The 15,957-nt window shown below is 49.0% G+C and overlaps 1 long non-coding RNA gene across 1 annotated transcript; it reads left to right on the top strand.

Moving 5' to 3' along the window:
- Positions 1-844: 844 nt before the first annotated feature.
- On the top strand, positions 845-9,756 carry LOC120853548. Its single transcript, XR_005718803.1, has 3 exons — positions 845-986; positions 4,190-4,196; positions 9,746-9,756. It is a non-coding gene; the product is annotated as an uncharacterized LOC120853548 (long non-coding RNA).
- The last annotated feature ends 6,201 nt before the right edge of the window (positions 9,757-15,957 follow it).

Raw genomic sequence — 15,957 nt, 5'->3', positions numbered from 1 at the left:
ACCAGAACCGCTGGGGTTTGGTGCGAGCAGTTGATAAGCTGGGAACAGTGGTTTCGTGTTGCTCCTTCGTTTCTTCAGCCTCTAGTCACCTGTTCCTCTCCATTCCTACCGCTGCATCCCGAGCCAGGCCTTTTTATTTCTCAGCTGGATTATTGCAACAGTTGGTCCCTATGCCTCTGAGCTATTTTCTTTCTCATTTCTTCTCTGTGATACGATCAGATTCATCTCCTAAAACACCTCTTCAGTCATATCATTCCTGCACTAGCCAGCCTGCAATGGCTCCCCTCTGGCTCTCAAATCAGGCTCCTCCGTCTGGCACCCACCCTCACAAATGTAGCCTTTCAGATTTATGTGAGTAAATACGGCATTTCTTTCAAGGCAATGTGTCTCAGGTTCCAGCAGAACACCCTTGATTTGTGGAAAGCCTTCCTCATCCTGAAAATGCCAGTAGCACCCATAAGAAGCCATAAAAAGTGGAGAAGCAAGCAAAATTAATAGTATATAAAATCAAGCAGTTCTATCAAAGTTACCGATCGGTTGAGACAACAGGATCCCCACACACGGAACAACACAGCTCCTACCAGGTGTCTGGCAAGTGGGGTTGTGGGGTACCCCTACCCCACAAAATTGAACCTGAAGTTCAGTTTACACAAAACAAATATTCCACTCAGTTACGAGGTTGACTGTATGCATGTGTGAATCAGGAAAACGCTGAATTCATTTTGAAAATATACATTCTAATCGAAATCAACGTCAAAAGATATTTGGAAACAACCCACATATTTTCAAGTGCAATGTGAGGTCTTTGATGTAGCCATTGAAGCCCCAGTAAAGTCAAAAGACTGAAAAAACACAGAGATTGATTGCGGAGCAGAAAGTATTTAAATGAGAGATTAATATTGAAGTGAGAAATTGATATGAAAGATACTTTAAAAACCCCATGCATTCGGATATTAAATGTCTGCTTTTACATGATGAGTGTATCTGTGCTGTGTGCTCAGGCACTCAGTTGTATCTGACTCTTTGGGACCCCATGAGCTGTAAGCCATCAGGTCCCTCCATCCGTGGGATTCTCCAAGCAAGACTACTGGAGTGGCTTGGTGTATCCTCCTCCAGAGAGATGGAACCCGCATCTCCTGTGTCTCCTGCATTGGCAGGCAGATTCTTTACCACTGAGCCACCTGGGAAGCCCCTGGTGTATCTGCTGCTGCTACTGCTGCAAAGTCGCTTCAGTCGTGTCCAGCCTGGAGAATCCCAGGGATGGGGGAGCCTGGTGGGCTGCCATCTAAGAAGCTGTAATAAGGAAAAATACAAAATATTTGCAACAGAATGAAAATGAAAAGAGGATTTATCAGAATTTGTAGCATACAACTGAAGCTGTTCAATGCAACTAAATACAATGTGGAATCTTGAATAAGGTTTGAAAACATAACAGACACCAGCATAAAATTTTGTGAAGTTTGTTACTCATCAGTCTCCAGACTTCAGCAATTTGACCTAATAGTTCAGAACAATGAGCGGGTATCCCAAGGTAGGTGTTTCCAGGTGGTGGACAGCTTTCCTCTAGGGGGTCATCCAGAGTCCTCTTGTCAGCTTCATCTGCTGGGTGAGGGGAAAGAGCCAGGAGGGGCAGGCACACCTACTTCTTAATAGTCTTGGTCCAGAAGTGACACCCATCACTGGGGTTCAGGCTCGCTGGCAAGAGCAGTGGCAACTGAACACAGATGGGGAGCTGCGAAATGATCTGGGAGCTGGGAAATGAGTCCGTCAGGGTGGCCACATCCCAGGAACGTCCCAAACTATGGGAGAGGGACCACGGGTTTTGAGGGACAGCTAGGAGCTCCTGCTATATAGCTAGGCTGTTAGCATCAAGATCAATGGTGATTTGGGCCTCAGGCTAAATATTACTTGTTATGGCAGTCAGACAGGACCTGAAAGATAAAAACAAAGCTATTATTGCCAACAGTTTCTTTTTTTCCTCACCCCCTCCATCCGGTTAACTCTTACTCATTCTCCAGATCTCAGCCCAGTTGCTGCCTCCTCTGTGAAGCCCTTCCTGGCGTCTCTGCTTACGTCACATTTCTGTTCTCTGTGTGCTTCCAGCCCCATGCACTGCCTTGTTGTAGCACTATTCACAGTGCAGTTTACTTCTGTGTGTGTACATTTGTGATTAATGAAAGTCCATCTTCCCTATTAGACTCCAAGTTCTATGAGGATGTGGAAATCAACTGTTTTTCATCACCTGTTTTTTTTTCCTAGTATTTAGCACAAGGCAGGCATGCAGGAGGTGATTCATTTATAACTATTGGCTGAATGAATGAAATAACATTCCTTTTTCATTATGTAAAGCTTGGAACTACAGATGTCGAACAAGAAAACAAATTTTAAAAATCATCTGAAGCCTCTTCTATTAGTTATTGCTGTGTAACAATTCCAAAAATCTCAGTGATTTGCAACAACGAATGTTTATTTCCCGCTCAGAGGTCTGTGAGTTGGCTGTTGTGTCTCGGCGCAGGCTTCCAGTCAAATCCAAGTGTACTCCTCATCTGTCTTGACCAAGATCTGATCTTTTAAGATCAGCCACTACCCAGGGCAGGTTCTTCTCACGCTGCCAGATAGGAATGCAAGCGGTCAAGCCAATCCACATAAACAACATTTAAAACCTTTTTGTTGGTGATCGCATATGTTTTGACTTCACCTTCTATTGATGATGTTAGCCAAAGCAGTATGGCCGTGCGACAGGGAGACTGCATCAGGGAGCTTTGGCAAGAATGGGGAGGGACGGAAGAATGTGGAAAAGAACCGACGTGGTAATCTAACACATCCACTTCTTGGCTTTTTTTCTCCATGTATCTTTAAGTATTGTGTGTATATATATTTCAGACCAAAGCATTGTCTTTTTTTCCCGGGCCACACCACAAAACATGCTGAATCTTAGCTCCCCAATCAGGGATCAAACCCAAGCCCTCAGCAGTGGGAACTTGCAGTCTTAACCACTGGACTGCCAGGAAAGTCCCCAAAATACTGTCTTCTAAAGGCACAATATTTAAAGTTAGAAAAATCCTGAGGGGAGCGGTATCATCAATATTTCAAACTCCAGTGAATATAAAGTATTTTTATACTCCAGTGATCCCCCCCCAAAAAATGCAGGAAAAAAAAAAACTTTTCAATATAAACAGTACTGGAACTATGTCCTGACTTTATTTATAGCTCCTTTTAAAAATAAATGAAATGTGACTCATTAATACATGTAGCAGGAATGATGAAGCTGTGACTTCCTGCCTCAAAAATTGCTATTCCCAAACATTTCTGCAAAACACACATATGCAAAAGCGTTTCATCACCATTTGAGCTGAGCCTGGTGCTTGACAGCTCTCACTGATGAGAAACCCTTTCATCTCTCAGCAGTTTAAGTCTTTCTCAGCAGACGCAGAAAACAGCAGGTCATCTCTACCACGAACCCTTTCTCCCAATCACCTTTATGTGTCTGGTGAGTGGCAGGAACCGAGTTCTTCCACACATCAACAAAACCCCAGTACTTAAAAGTCCCCTCTCTTCCTCTGCAAGCTCTTGGTGTATTCAAATACAACTGATGCCTTAATTCCTGACTTACTAAATAAGAAGGAAATGGTTTACTATGATCTGATGTTGAAGCTGCTCAGATGTACGGGTGAAACGTGAATTACAAAATCAAGGAGGAAGGGCTTTTAAAATACCTCTTGACGTGTTCATATTTGAAGGGGGAAGATGTACCTGTTCAAACATTTATGTTGCTACATTTCCACTTTTATCAAAGGTAATAAATATTGCAAATGGGTTCTTCGACCCTAAGTTGCCTTTGTGTTATTTTTGGCTATAATCTTTCTATCTTTAATTAAAAGGGTGCTAAATTAAAATACAAATAGTTGTGACAAGAAGAGAAGCGGAAAAGCAAAGGAGAAAAGGAAAGATAGAAGCATCTGAATGCAGAATTCCAAAGAACAGTAAGGAGAGATAAGAAAGCCTTCCTCAGTGATCAATGCAAAGAAGTAGAGGAAAACAACAGAATGGGAAAGACTAGAGATCTCTTCAAGAAAATTAGAGATACCAAGGGAACATTTCATGCAAAGATGGACTTGATAAAGGACAGAAATGGTATGGACCTAACAGAAGCAGAAGATATTAAGAAGAGGTGGCAAGAATAACACAGAAGAACTGTACAAAAAAGATCTTCACGACCCAGATAATCATGATGGTGTGATCACTCACCTAGAGCCAGACATCCTAGAATGTGAAGTCAAGTGGGCCTTAGGAAGCATCACAATGAACAAAGCTAGTGGAGGTGATGGAATTCCAGTTGAGCTGTTTTAAGTCCTGAAAGATGATGCTGTGAAAGTGCTGCACTCAATATGCCAGCAAATTTGGAAAACTCAGCAGTGGCCACAGGACTGGGAAAGGTCAGTTTTCATTCCAATCCCAAAGAAAGGAAATGCCAAAGAATGCTCAAACTACTGCACGATTGCACTCATCTCACATGCTAGTAAAGTAATGCTCAAAATTCTCCAAGCCAGGCTTCAGCAGTATGTGAACCGTGAACTTCCAGATGCTCAAGCTGGTTTTAGAAAAGGCAGAGGAACCAGAGATCAAATTGCCAACATCTGTTGGATCATCAAAAAAGCAAGAGGGTTCCAGAAAAACATCTATTTCTGCTTTATTGACTATGCCAAAGGCTTTGACTGTGTGGATCACAATAAACTGTGGAAAATTCTGAAAGAGATGGGAATACCAGACCACTTGACCTGCCTCTTGAGAAATGTGTATGCAGGTCAAGAAGCAACAGAACTGGACATGGAACGACAGACTGGTTCCAAATAGGAAAAGTCTGTATATTGTCACCCTGCTTATTTAAGTTACATGCAGAGTACACCATGAGAAATGCTGGGTTGGATGAATCGCAAGCTGGAATCAAGATTGCCAGGAGAAATATCAATAACCTCAGATATGCAGATGACACCACCCTTATGACAGAAAGTGAAGAGGAGCTAAAAGCCTCTTGATGAAAGTGAAAGAGGACAGTGAAAAAGTTGGCTTAAAGCTCAACATTCAGAAAACGAAGATCATGGCATCTGGCCCCATCACTTCATGGCAAATAGATGGGAAAACAATGGAAACAGTGAAAGATTTTATTTTGGGGGGCTCCATAATCACTGCAGATGGTGACTGCAGCCATGAAATTAAAAGACACTTACTTCTTGGAAAGAAGTTATGACCAAATTAGACAGCATATTAAAAAGCAGAGACGTTACTTTGCCAACAAAGGTCCATCTAGTCAAGACTATGCTTTTTCCACTGGTCATGTATGGATGTGAGAGTTGGACCTTAAGGAAATCTGAGCACCGAAGAACTGATGATTTTGAACTGTGGTGTTAGAGAAGACTCTTGAGAGTCTCTTGGACTGCAAGAAGATTCAACCAGTCCATTCTGAAGGAGATCAGTCCTGAGTGTTCATTGGAAGGATTGATGTTGAAGCTGAAATTCCAATACTTTGGACACCTGATGCGAAGAACTGACTCAGTGGGAAAGACCCTGATGCTGGGAAGGATTGAAGGCAGGAGGAGAAGGGGACGACAGAGGATGAGATGGTTGGATGGCATCACAGACTCAATGGACATGAGTTTGAGTAAACCCCGGGAGATGGTGAAGGACAGGGAGGCCTGGCGTGCTGCTGCGATTCATGGGGTCCCAAAGAGTCGGACACGACTGAGCAACTGAGAAACAACACCATCCCCTTTCTGGCCTGACAGGTCACGTGATTCTCTTTGGAGACGCTGGCCAGCAGCATGGTGGTGTGAAGACAGTGACCGTCACCTGTCTTCGCAGACACTCTTGGGCCATCTTTAAACCTATCAAAAGTAAGATCTGAAAGGACTTTTTTAAAAATATGAGCAATCTATGATGATCTTTCTTTTATTTTTTTGCTGTGCAGCATGCGGGATCTTAGTTCCCTGACCAGGGATGGAATCTGTGCCCCTTACATTGGAAGCATAGAGTCTTAACCACTGGACCACCAGGCAAGTCCCAGCACTCATTTTTAATACACTCCCTCAGAGAATTTCACATCATCTTGATCCTTTGTGCTCAGACACCATTTTATTCTTGGCTTGGCGTGCTTCAGTATGTTGACATCACGGAACCTTTGGCCTTGCTAACCGTCTTCACAACTCCATGCTTCCAGCTCATCAGCGGATGCTTCTTTTCCCTGAAAGATGGCAAGACTTCATGTGTGAATGTGCCCTCATGCTTGTGATGTGCACGTGTCTGTGTGCTCACGTGTGTGTGCATCGTCACTAGGGAACAAAGCATCATAAATAAATCAGAAGCAAAAAAGAGGTAGTGACACACGGTCCTATTTGACGCTGGAAACTCTGGGACTTCCGGCTGTTTTCAGAGGTAATGGTGGTTAGGTTCATAAGAAAAATAAAACAACTTGAGAGATACTGGGACATTTTAGTCAGCAACTAACATGGCCCACTGGTTTCAAGAACTGTTTGGAGTGGAGAACAATTGCGAGGGGAAATTCCCGGCCTGCCACTCTTTTCATCAAGCCTATTAAACTAATGGTTTTATTTTAACAATGTCTTTCCCCACAGCCAGCCTGCCTCGGGAATAGACTCTGCCAGACATGGTTACTAAATACCCAGAGACTCAAGCAATTAGAGAAGCTGCTATTTTTAAGTTCTCTTGTAGAGTCTCCTGGGCAATAAGCTGGCTAGCGTCAGCCTCAGGGGTTCTGGAAGTTTTTGCTCTCAGCAGTGCGAGCTTTCATTTCCTTCAAGCGCCCCTGGTCACCTCTGCCCCAGACTTATCTAAGAACTGGCTGCCTGGTGGGCAAGGAACGTTGCGACTGCTGGGAGGACTTTCAGGAGTCTGCAGCAACATGCGCGGACTCCCTCGTGCTCCTGAGAGCACTCTTTCTCCAGTTGCCACTGGGCTATTGACCGACATTCCCTTGCCTTGCCTGGTCCTGCCTGTGACCGAAGATACAGGTGTGTGAGGCATCTGAGTTTAAAACTTCCACCTGAGTCCATGGCAACCGGTGCCCTTGGGCAAACTTTCAAAGTGGATCCTTCGCTTCTCTTTAGGGGGGCTTTTCTCCTCTGGACCCTCTCTCTCTAGAATCCTCCTTGCCCTTCAGCCTCTCCCACCCCCGTTTCACCAGGAGGTGGCGCTTCCCTCAAGCGCTCTCTGATCCTTTTATCCCTGCAGCCCCACCGGCGCCCTGTCCTTTCGCCCTAGGTCTTCACGCCCATACCCCAGCTTCTCTGCCTTCCACGGGCATTTGAATTTGCACCTGTAGTTCAGGGCAGAAGCCAGCCTTCCTCTCCAATCCTACTTATCCACAAGGCATCATCTCCTTGCAAGATACCAGGGGCAGACGCATAAGGTGAACATTCAAAAGAGGGTAATCTGGGCGGGAGGAGAGAATGGACCACCTGCTTCCCCCACCCTGGCGCTAGCCCCCCTGGCTCCCACCCGAGACACAGTGAGCATAATTCCCGTAGGAGGTAGTTATCCCAATCAGCCCCGCGTTAGCAAATGACGGTGGGGGGATTCCTCTCGGGAAGGCGTCATATCCATCTTCTCCCAGTCACACACAAGCTTTATTTAGCAGGTCAAGTTGTCCTCAAATAACCAGGAAGAAAATACGCTGACACATTCTGGAACTTATTTCCTACAGAATCTGAATTCTCTCCGCCTTACTCCCGCCCACAAATACGGTGTCTGCAAGGGCGGCTACTGGGCCAAAGGACGTCTTCCTCTGAGATCTTCGAGAGGAGGGCTTTTCTGCGGGACAGACTGGCCCCACGCCCAGGCGCATGATGGGATTTCAGCTTTCCCCCATCCCCTCATATATGGAGAATATTCTCCCCACTGAGACCACACAGCTCTGGCCTGGTGGCTATATGGTTTGAATACAAATTTATCATTATTGTCTACATTATATCTTGTCCCAGAGAGGACTTGTGGCAATTTACAGATACACAAAATCAAATGAAAAAATTAGACATAAATAAAAATCAAGTCCAAGGAAAATGTCAATAAAGGTAGGGGAGGGAAAGGCAGGATTCAGACCTAAGGCTGGAGCCGTGCTGTGTTTTTTTTAATCTTGGTTGCGCTGGATCTTCGTTGCTACACGTGGGCTTTCTCTAGTTGTTGTGAGTGGGGGCTATTCCGTGTTGTCGTGCACGGGCTCTAGGCGTGCAGAGGTCAGTAGCTGCGGCTCACGGACTATAGTTGCTCCCCAGCCTGTGGAATCTTCCCCGACCAGGGATCGAACCTGTGTCCCCTGCATTGACAGGTGGATTCTTATCCACTCTACTACCAGCACAGTCCTTGGAGCAGTGTTCTGAAACACAGCTGCACATCCTTCAAAAATAGGTTGTCTGGGCCCCACCCCCAGAGGTTCTGACTTATTGCTCTGGAGTGTGGCCTGGGCCTCAGGATTTTTTCAAGCTGCCCAAGTGAGACTAACTGCAGCCAAGGTTGAGAGTCACTATTCTCAAGAGGCGCCTCAGTGCAGTTCAGTTCAGTTCAGTTGCTCAGTCGTGTCCGACTCTTTGCGACCCCATGAATCGCAGCATGCCAGGCCTCCCTGTCCATCACCAACTCCCACCACGATGAAAATGAGAACACAAGCTGACATCCGAGCCCCCCAGGAGCTAAAGCCAAAGAGGGACACCGAATGTGCTGTCTGTCTCAGGAAACCCAACAGGGGCTCCGGACCAACCTAGCGGGGTGGGAGGGGAGGGAGCTGGGAGGGAGGTTCAGACGGAGGGGACACGTGTACCTATGCCTGACTCATGTCGAGGTTTGACAGAAAACAGCAAAATCCTGTAAAGAAATCATCCTCCAATTAAAAAATAAATTAATTAAAAAGGGAAACCAGGTAAGTTTCATAACACATTGTCTCGAAGATAAGAGAGCTTTTTCTGCCTCTGAATCTGAAGGAAGTCACGGAAATGTGTCCTCTTCTAACGTTCGCCGCACAGTCGCGTGTGGGCACGTATTCTCGGTGTAGGTTTATATGCATTTGTACATACCTTCCTTTTTTATGCAAATGAGTCATATGCTCTTCTGCAAACGGTTCTCCGGTCTACAAGCCTGTTGGCACGGTTGGATGTTCAGGAGACTTTTGGTAACTTGATCTAAGAGTAATTCAGAAGAGCATGTGTGTGCATGCTAAATCGCTTCAGTTGTGTCCGACCCAGGCCCCTCCCCCCACCCCGGGTTCCCTTGTCCATGGGACTCTCCAGGCAAGAATACTGGAGAGGGTTGCCGTGCCCTCCTCCAGGGGATCTTCCCCACCCAGGGATCGAACCTGAGTCTCTTACGTCTGCTGCATTGGCAGGTGGGTTCCTTATCCCTTGCGCCACCTGGGAAGCCCCCCGGGAAGCCCCCCAGAAAGCCCCCCAGAAGACCAGAGATGACATCTGTCCTCCCCTTTAGTGAGTAAAATAGTCATAATGTTTCTATCTTGGTAAATGGGAACCTGTACTTTCGTTCTCTCTTGTCTTTTCTCTGCATTTCACCCTTCTCGGTATCATTCACAGTCCTCAGAACAGACGGTGCCCGGAAATCCAAGGGCGATGAATAGATTATGTGGCTAAACCCCTCTTATGGACAAGGGATGCCAAGAGTAACATGTGACCCTCCTTCCTTTCCAGAGAGAAAACCGGACATGTGATCTCTGCCCATTATTCCAGAGGAGAGCCAGGTCAGAAAGAGGCCTAGTAAAGACATCCAGTCCGTTGCAGTGAACGTGATGCCAGGCAGCTGCGGTCAGGGCACCACAGCCCATCACTGTGGTCCGAGGAGAGGCAGAAAGGGGCAGAACCCGCCTCCTCTCAAGCAGTTGCTGGTGTGTCTGGACACGTGCACAAGCTTCACTTTTGGGGGGTGGGGAAGGGCTTTTCAGTGACAGTTGTCCAGAGGCACCTCCGGCAGGAACAATGAGGACACGTTCCAGTGTGGCTCAGTTTTGCCTTAAAGCAGGGACCGAAGGGCTCTGCTGAGCAACCCCAGTGCCTTGGTGGCCTGAAACTTCCATCTCATCATTTTTGAAAAGAGTCTCTGAAGACCTGGCACAGAAAAGAGAGCTGCCCCTAACTTTGGCAAGACTTTGAAGCAACGTCCCTGCAATAAGCATGGAAAAGACAAGCTGACTGCTTCCTGACGCTTGAGAGAAAGCACCGAGTCCACATGGGAGAGAGCGCTGCGTAGTTTTCAGCGGCCACGTACCGGCGGGCCTGTCACAATTGGCAAGGGGTTGACGTAATTCCAGACCAACTGGCAGCCCCTGTTCTGAGGCCCAGTGCCCCCTGCTGCCACAGCTGACCCCACCCCGACCCAGCTGACCCCTGGCCTTGCTATGATCCAGCACCTAAGGGTCGGTGCCTGGCAGGCACCCGCTGGGCCTCCAGGACACTGTCCCAGACCTCTGCTCTGCTTGGCTGTCGCTGGGGCTTTGCCAGCTGTTACTATTCTGCAGACCTTCCCTGCTGCGCCTGCAGTACCTGGGGCCCTGCTTTGCACCGGGTAGACCCTCCATAAGTATTTGTTGAGCATGAATGACAGTTCAGCCACACTCTGCCTGCCTTTTGATAAATGGCCACAGGTCTGAGCACAGGCTCTGGCCAGAGAACCAGCTGCTCTGTTGACTGAAGGAGCTTGACGGAGAAGAGTCTTTTATTCCTGCAGGCTTGACACAGCATTGCTCAGGACCCATGGGCAGACCAGGCGTGACCCTCCCTAAAGACAGCCAGACTCGGCTGGGGGTGTACCTTGGGGTCTGGGGACAGCCCTGGTTCATCTTCTCGCCCACATCTCTGGGCGGAAAGGTGGTCACTGACAAGGCACTCAAAACCACAACCACGCTGATGCTAAAGTCCCGTTCAACTCAAGTTCGCTGTGTGACCGCTGATTTTCGCCAGGAAACAGGGAGGACTCCTGCCCCTCCCCCTCCCCTTTCTTCCTCTTCTTTTTTAAAACACATTCAGAAGTGCTTGAATGGCTGTTGAAGGAAATTATTGCTGCCGCAATCACCGCTCTCTGTGTGAAACGCCTCCAGTTGTCCGCGGCCTCCCTTCTGAGGGTGGGGGGGCGTTTGGATATTAAAATGCCACCGAGCTGCATCTGCCGACAGGCAGCCACTCATCATCTCTCAAGGCTGCGGGGGATGCACCCCAGGTCCTCGGCTCACCAATCCCTTCCTTTAGGCGGGTTGCCGCCAGATGGTGGTTTCTAAGGCAAGGACAGCAGAGAACAAGGAATAAAGAGGTGGAAAAGGGCCTGGCAAGAGGCCAGCATTTGCTCATCTTCTCTGCTCGAGGTGAGAACAGGCCTGCACGCCGGCACCTGGGAGGTCCAAGTTTCAGCTAAGTGGCGCCTCGGAAGGAGCGTGTGGACCTCTCATTTGCAGTTACATCGACAGCCTATAAATTCTTTTTCTTTCCTCCCTCTTCTTTTTTTTTTCAGTGCTCTTGTAAGTTAGGCAGCTTCGTGTGCTGGACCGGGGGAACAGCATCCCTGGACCCATCCCCTTTCCTTGCTCTGCACTGATCAAGGGTCCTGGCTTCCTCTGCGTCCCGCTGGAGTCTGGCAGTGGGAGGGTGGGCAGAGAGGAAGGTGGGCATTTGTACCCCCAAGTCCTCTCCCCGCAGAGACCCCACCAGCCAGCAGCGTCCGTCTGCGTACCAGCCACCCTTCCTGTTGCGCGGCCTTCTTCCTGCCGCCTGGATTAGCGCGGCTTCGGGACTCTGATGACTGTTATGTGCTTCTCCCTCCTTCAGGCCTAGGGCAGTAAGGGCTGCTCCCCAGCCTGGACCCGAAACTGCAGTCCGTCCGTTTCCCCGTCTTCGCCCACCGGTGTAAACTGCTCTTTATCACAGTCTCTCAAATCACCCCGCTTGAATGTGCCAGCTGGCTCCTGCTGGCTGGCACACTGGAGCACTCAGGTCTTATGTGCCCTCTCGCAGACCTTCTTACCCATCCTGCAGCGTCGCCATAAGAATCTTCCCTCACCAAGAGTACGCTTCACGCCTCCCCTCGAGGCCACACAGCTGGGATTTGTGACTCTGGGCGCAGAAAGCATTTCAGTCTCACTCCCAAGTTTAGGCCTTGCTCACTGCCTGCAGGGTCTCTGCGGCCTCCTGGGGCTCCCTGAACCCTTCCTTCAGGCTCTTCTCATCTCTGGCTGCTTCATAAACTAAAATTCACTTATCATATTTTTTCAAAAAGCACTTCGACACCTGTAATTTCATTTGAGCCTCAGAACATGGATTTACTTGTATCTGAATTATTCCAAGACATACGAAGAGCCTGCAAATTATAATGCATCCAGCAAAGGATACCGTTGCGTCATCCTTTAGTATCTGAGACACAGAGGTGCACAGGCATGTCTTGTGGGGGTGCTAGCGGGGCCTGCAGAGCCCATCTCCCCAGGAAGCCTGAGAAGCACGGCACCAGGGTGCTGCTGCCCTGACCGGTCAATCCTGCCAGCGAGAGAGGGGAGGGAGCATGGAAGAGGCACACCCCAAGTCTGATGGTGCCAGCCTGGGAGGGGACCCCTTTCTTCTGCTCACATTGCGTTGGCGAGAACGTTTCAGTATGGCCGCTCCCTCAGCCACAAGGCGAACTGGGGAACAGAGTCCCTACCTCGACAGCATGTGTGCACCTCCAATGGGACCACCATTCAGAGTGAGGACCGTGAGTCTGGGTGCAGAATTCGCTGTTGCTGTTCATCACACCGCGTTCCTAGACACGATCTGCTCCATCTCACATCAGTCCCTCCCGGCTTCCCCGGCGGTCCGGGGGTTGGGACTCTGCCTGTCAATGCAGGGGGCGTGGGTTCGGTCTGTGATCCAGGGAGACCCCACGTGCCCCGAGGCGGCTGAGCCCGTGAACCTCAACCACCGAGGCCCCTGCACCCGGAGCCTGTGCAGTGCAACAGGAAGGAAGCCTAGTGCATGGCGACGAGAAGCCAGTCACCGCGGTGAGGAGGAGCCCCCCCTCTGCAACCAGAGAGGGCCCAACGCGGCCAAGAATTAAAAACAAATAAGTCATCTGAAAGAGGTCGACCCCACCTTTTCTATAAACTCGCCTGGCAGTCTTTCCTGCTCTCTCGGGAAATAAATGCAGAGGGATGTATATTTGCTTTCTTTCTTTCCCTGTTCTATGATCTCAAGATCTCAAGTTGATTTCTCTCAGTTGGAACATAGGGAACAATAGCAGACCAGCCTCCAAAGGCCATCATTCTATCCCTGCCTCTGCCAGAAACGGCCCCGTGGTGTGGAGGAGGCTGCTTCACAAGGGACGGTGCTATTTGTCAAAGAAAATCGTTCCTGGCCAAGCACACCATGCCTTTTTAAATAGCAACAGCTCCCATTTACTGCGGGCTTGCTGCATGCCAGCACTGAGTATGTTACGGGTATTAGTTCACCTAACTTGCAGCGATCCTGTACGGAGGGCACACTTACTGTCTTCATTTTACAACTGAAAACAGATGCGGCACAGAGCAGGTAAGTAACTCCCCAGGGTTTCAGAATCACACTCGTAAGCACTGCTGCCCTGCTTCTTTTGCGCATGCTCAGTCGCTTCCGTCGAGCCCGGCTCTGTGCGACCCCGTGGACTGCTGTCCGCCAGGCTCCTCTGTCCGTGGGATTCTCCAGGCAAGAGGTCTGCAGTGGGTTGCGTGCCCTCCTCTAGAGATCTTCCCAGCCCAGGGACGGAGCCTGCATCTCTCCCCTCTCCTGCACTGGTAGGATGGTTCTTTTCCACTAGCGCCACCTTTGTTAATAGACAGGTAAGGGGTTTTGGCAGAGAAGGCAGCGGCACCCCACTCCAGTACTCTTGCCTGGAGAATCCCATGGATGGAGGAGCTTCATAGGCTGCAGTCCATGGGGTCGCGAAGAGTCGGACACGACTGAGCGACTTCACTTTCACTTTCCACTTTCCTCTTTCCTGCATTGGAGAAGGAAATGGCAACCCACTCCAGTGTTCTTGCCTGGAGAATCCCGGGGGGGGGGAGCCTGGTGGGCTGCCCTCTATGGGGTCGAACAGAGTCGGACACGACTTAGCAGCAGTAGCAGCAGCAAGGGATTTTTGGAGTGTTTTATCCTGCTCTCCTTCTCTCTCCTAAATTTTCACTTTAGTTTATCGACCATCTGGCCTGGCTCTCTGTAAGAGGAAGGATCACTCTGACGAAGGGACCATTTATTCTCCATCCTCATGCCCTCATCAACCTTCCCAGCCTAGTGCTTCTGCTGAGGAAACCCTGTGAATGTGTGTAGATGATCGAGGCAGGTATAACAAGGCAGTTTCCATTGAATTCGTGATCATATAGTGGAAATGGCATAAATTTGCCTTCATCACACCTGGATTCAAATCTCCTCTCTCTTGGGTACTAACCGTGCTAGACTGGGATAGTTATTTATCCATCTAACCTCACACCACATCCCTTTTCTCATCATTAATAATAAAGAGAAGAAGAACCAAAGCTCTTAAAGCCGAGGCTGGTTGTGGTAGATTCTTCCTCCTGCAGACGATACACTCACTCACAGTAACGCTGGGGAATGAGAGCTAAACCGTGCTGCCCCCAGCAGAGAAAGGGGTGGCTGGGAGAAGGGTGGGACAAAGTTCAAAGCCAAGTTGATTTCTCTGCGCTGTTCAAAAAAGGGACCCAGAGCGACTGTCCCACCGAGGACCGACAGATAAGCCCAGAGCTGTAGGGGTGAAGAACTAACTCTTTTGTTTGCAAAAGTGACTGGGAATTGAGTTGGAAAGATGAGAGAAAGAATGAGAAGCAAAGGGGATGGATCTGGAGAAGTGAGGAGTGAGGGATTTGGAAGAAGAGAAGGGGTTTATTTAGCAACATGGCTAGGTTGAGAAGGGGCACGAGGGAGCGTCTTCCTGTTGGAAACAGACAAATAATACATGCAGAGGGAGGACTATGTGCTTTCTTTCCTTCCCTGCTCCGTGACTCTGCCTCCCTCCATCTTTCCTCCCTGCATCTCTCTAAAGCCTTAGTGAAGTCTTCTGCTTACAAATGCCTTGTGTCAGAAAGAGTTGTTAATAGTATGGGAGCTGGGGGTGGGGGGCCCACACCTGAGCAACGTGATCAGTAACTCAGAGGAGCCTGAAGTCAGGGGAGAATAGGAACACCGTGTCAGTCACCATTTCTGCTCCCCAGAGAGTGGAAGAGATTGGAGGACGTCTGGTGGCTGTGACCACGCACAGAGGAGCACTGGATTCCATTTCATTTGAACCTCAACGGGCAGGGAGTCTCTGCTGACACCTGGGGTACAAGGCGATGATAATACCCAAGAGTGTCTAATAACCAAGAACAGCTAAGAACCTTAGAAGCCTATGAGGCATGGGTATAAGCGATCAGGGCTGGATGCAGGCCTTACACCAGAGTGATAATAACAGGTGAATATCAGAACTCCCAGAGGAGCCAAAATTGCAAAAATGCAACTAAATATGTAAAAACTCAACATACGTAAAAGCTGGCACATTTTAGGTCATTGAGTGCGTGTTAAGTCACTCCAGTCATGTCCGACTCACTGCGACCCCACGGACTGTAGCCCGCCAGGCTCCTCTGTCCATGGGATTCTCCAGGTAAGAATACTGCAGTGGGTTGCCACGCCCTCCTCCAGGGGCTCTTCCTGATCCAGGGATCCAGCCCACGCCTCTAACGTTTCCTGCACCGCCAGGCAGGTTCTTTACCACCAGTGCCCCCTGGGAAGAATAGTGGCTTTCCTCCTCTTTCTACTTTAGGAGGGAAAGGGTTGACAAGGTCAGACAGTTTTAAGGGCGATGGAGTGGGGGGAAGCAGAAAAGCGTTTGGAAAGGGGTCAGAGTTCTGCCGCCCCCAATCCCTGTGAGCCCAGGTGTGTTCAGAGGCAGAGAGAGGGAAAAGGA

Source organism: Oryx dammah, unplaced genomic scaffold, assembly GCF_014754425.2.
Source record: "Oryx dammah isolate SB20612 unplaced genomic scaffold, SCBI_Odam_1.1 HiC_scaffold_26, whole genome shotgun sequence".
In the NCBI taxonomy this organism is placed as follows: domain Eukaryota; kingdom Metazoa; phylum Chordata; class Mammalia; order Artiodactyla; family Bovidae; genus Oryx; species Oryx dammah.
The sequence above is the reverse complement of the archived record's forward strand: the minus strand, read 5'-3'. Positions and strand labels throughout refer to the sequence as shown.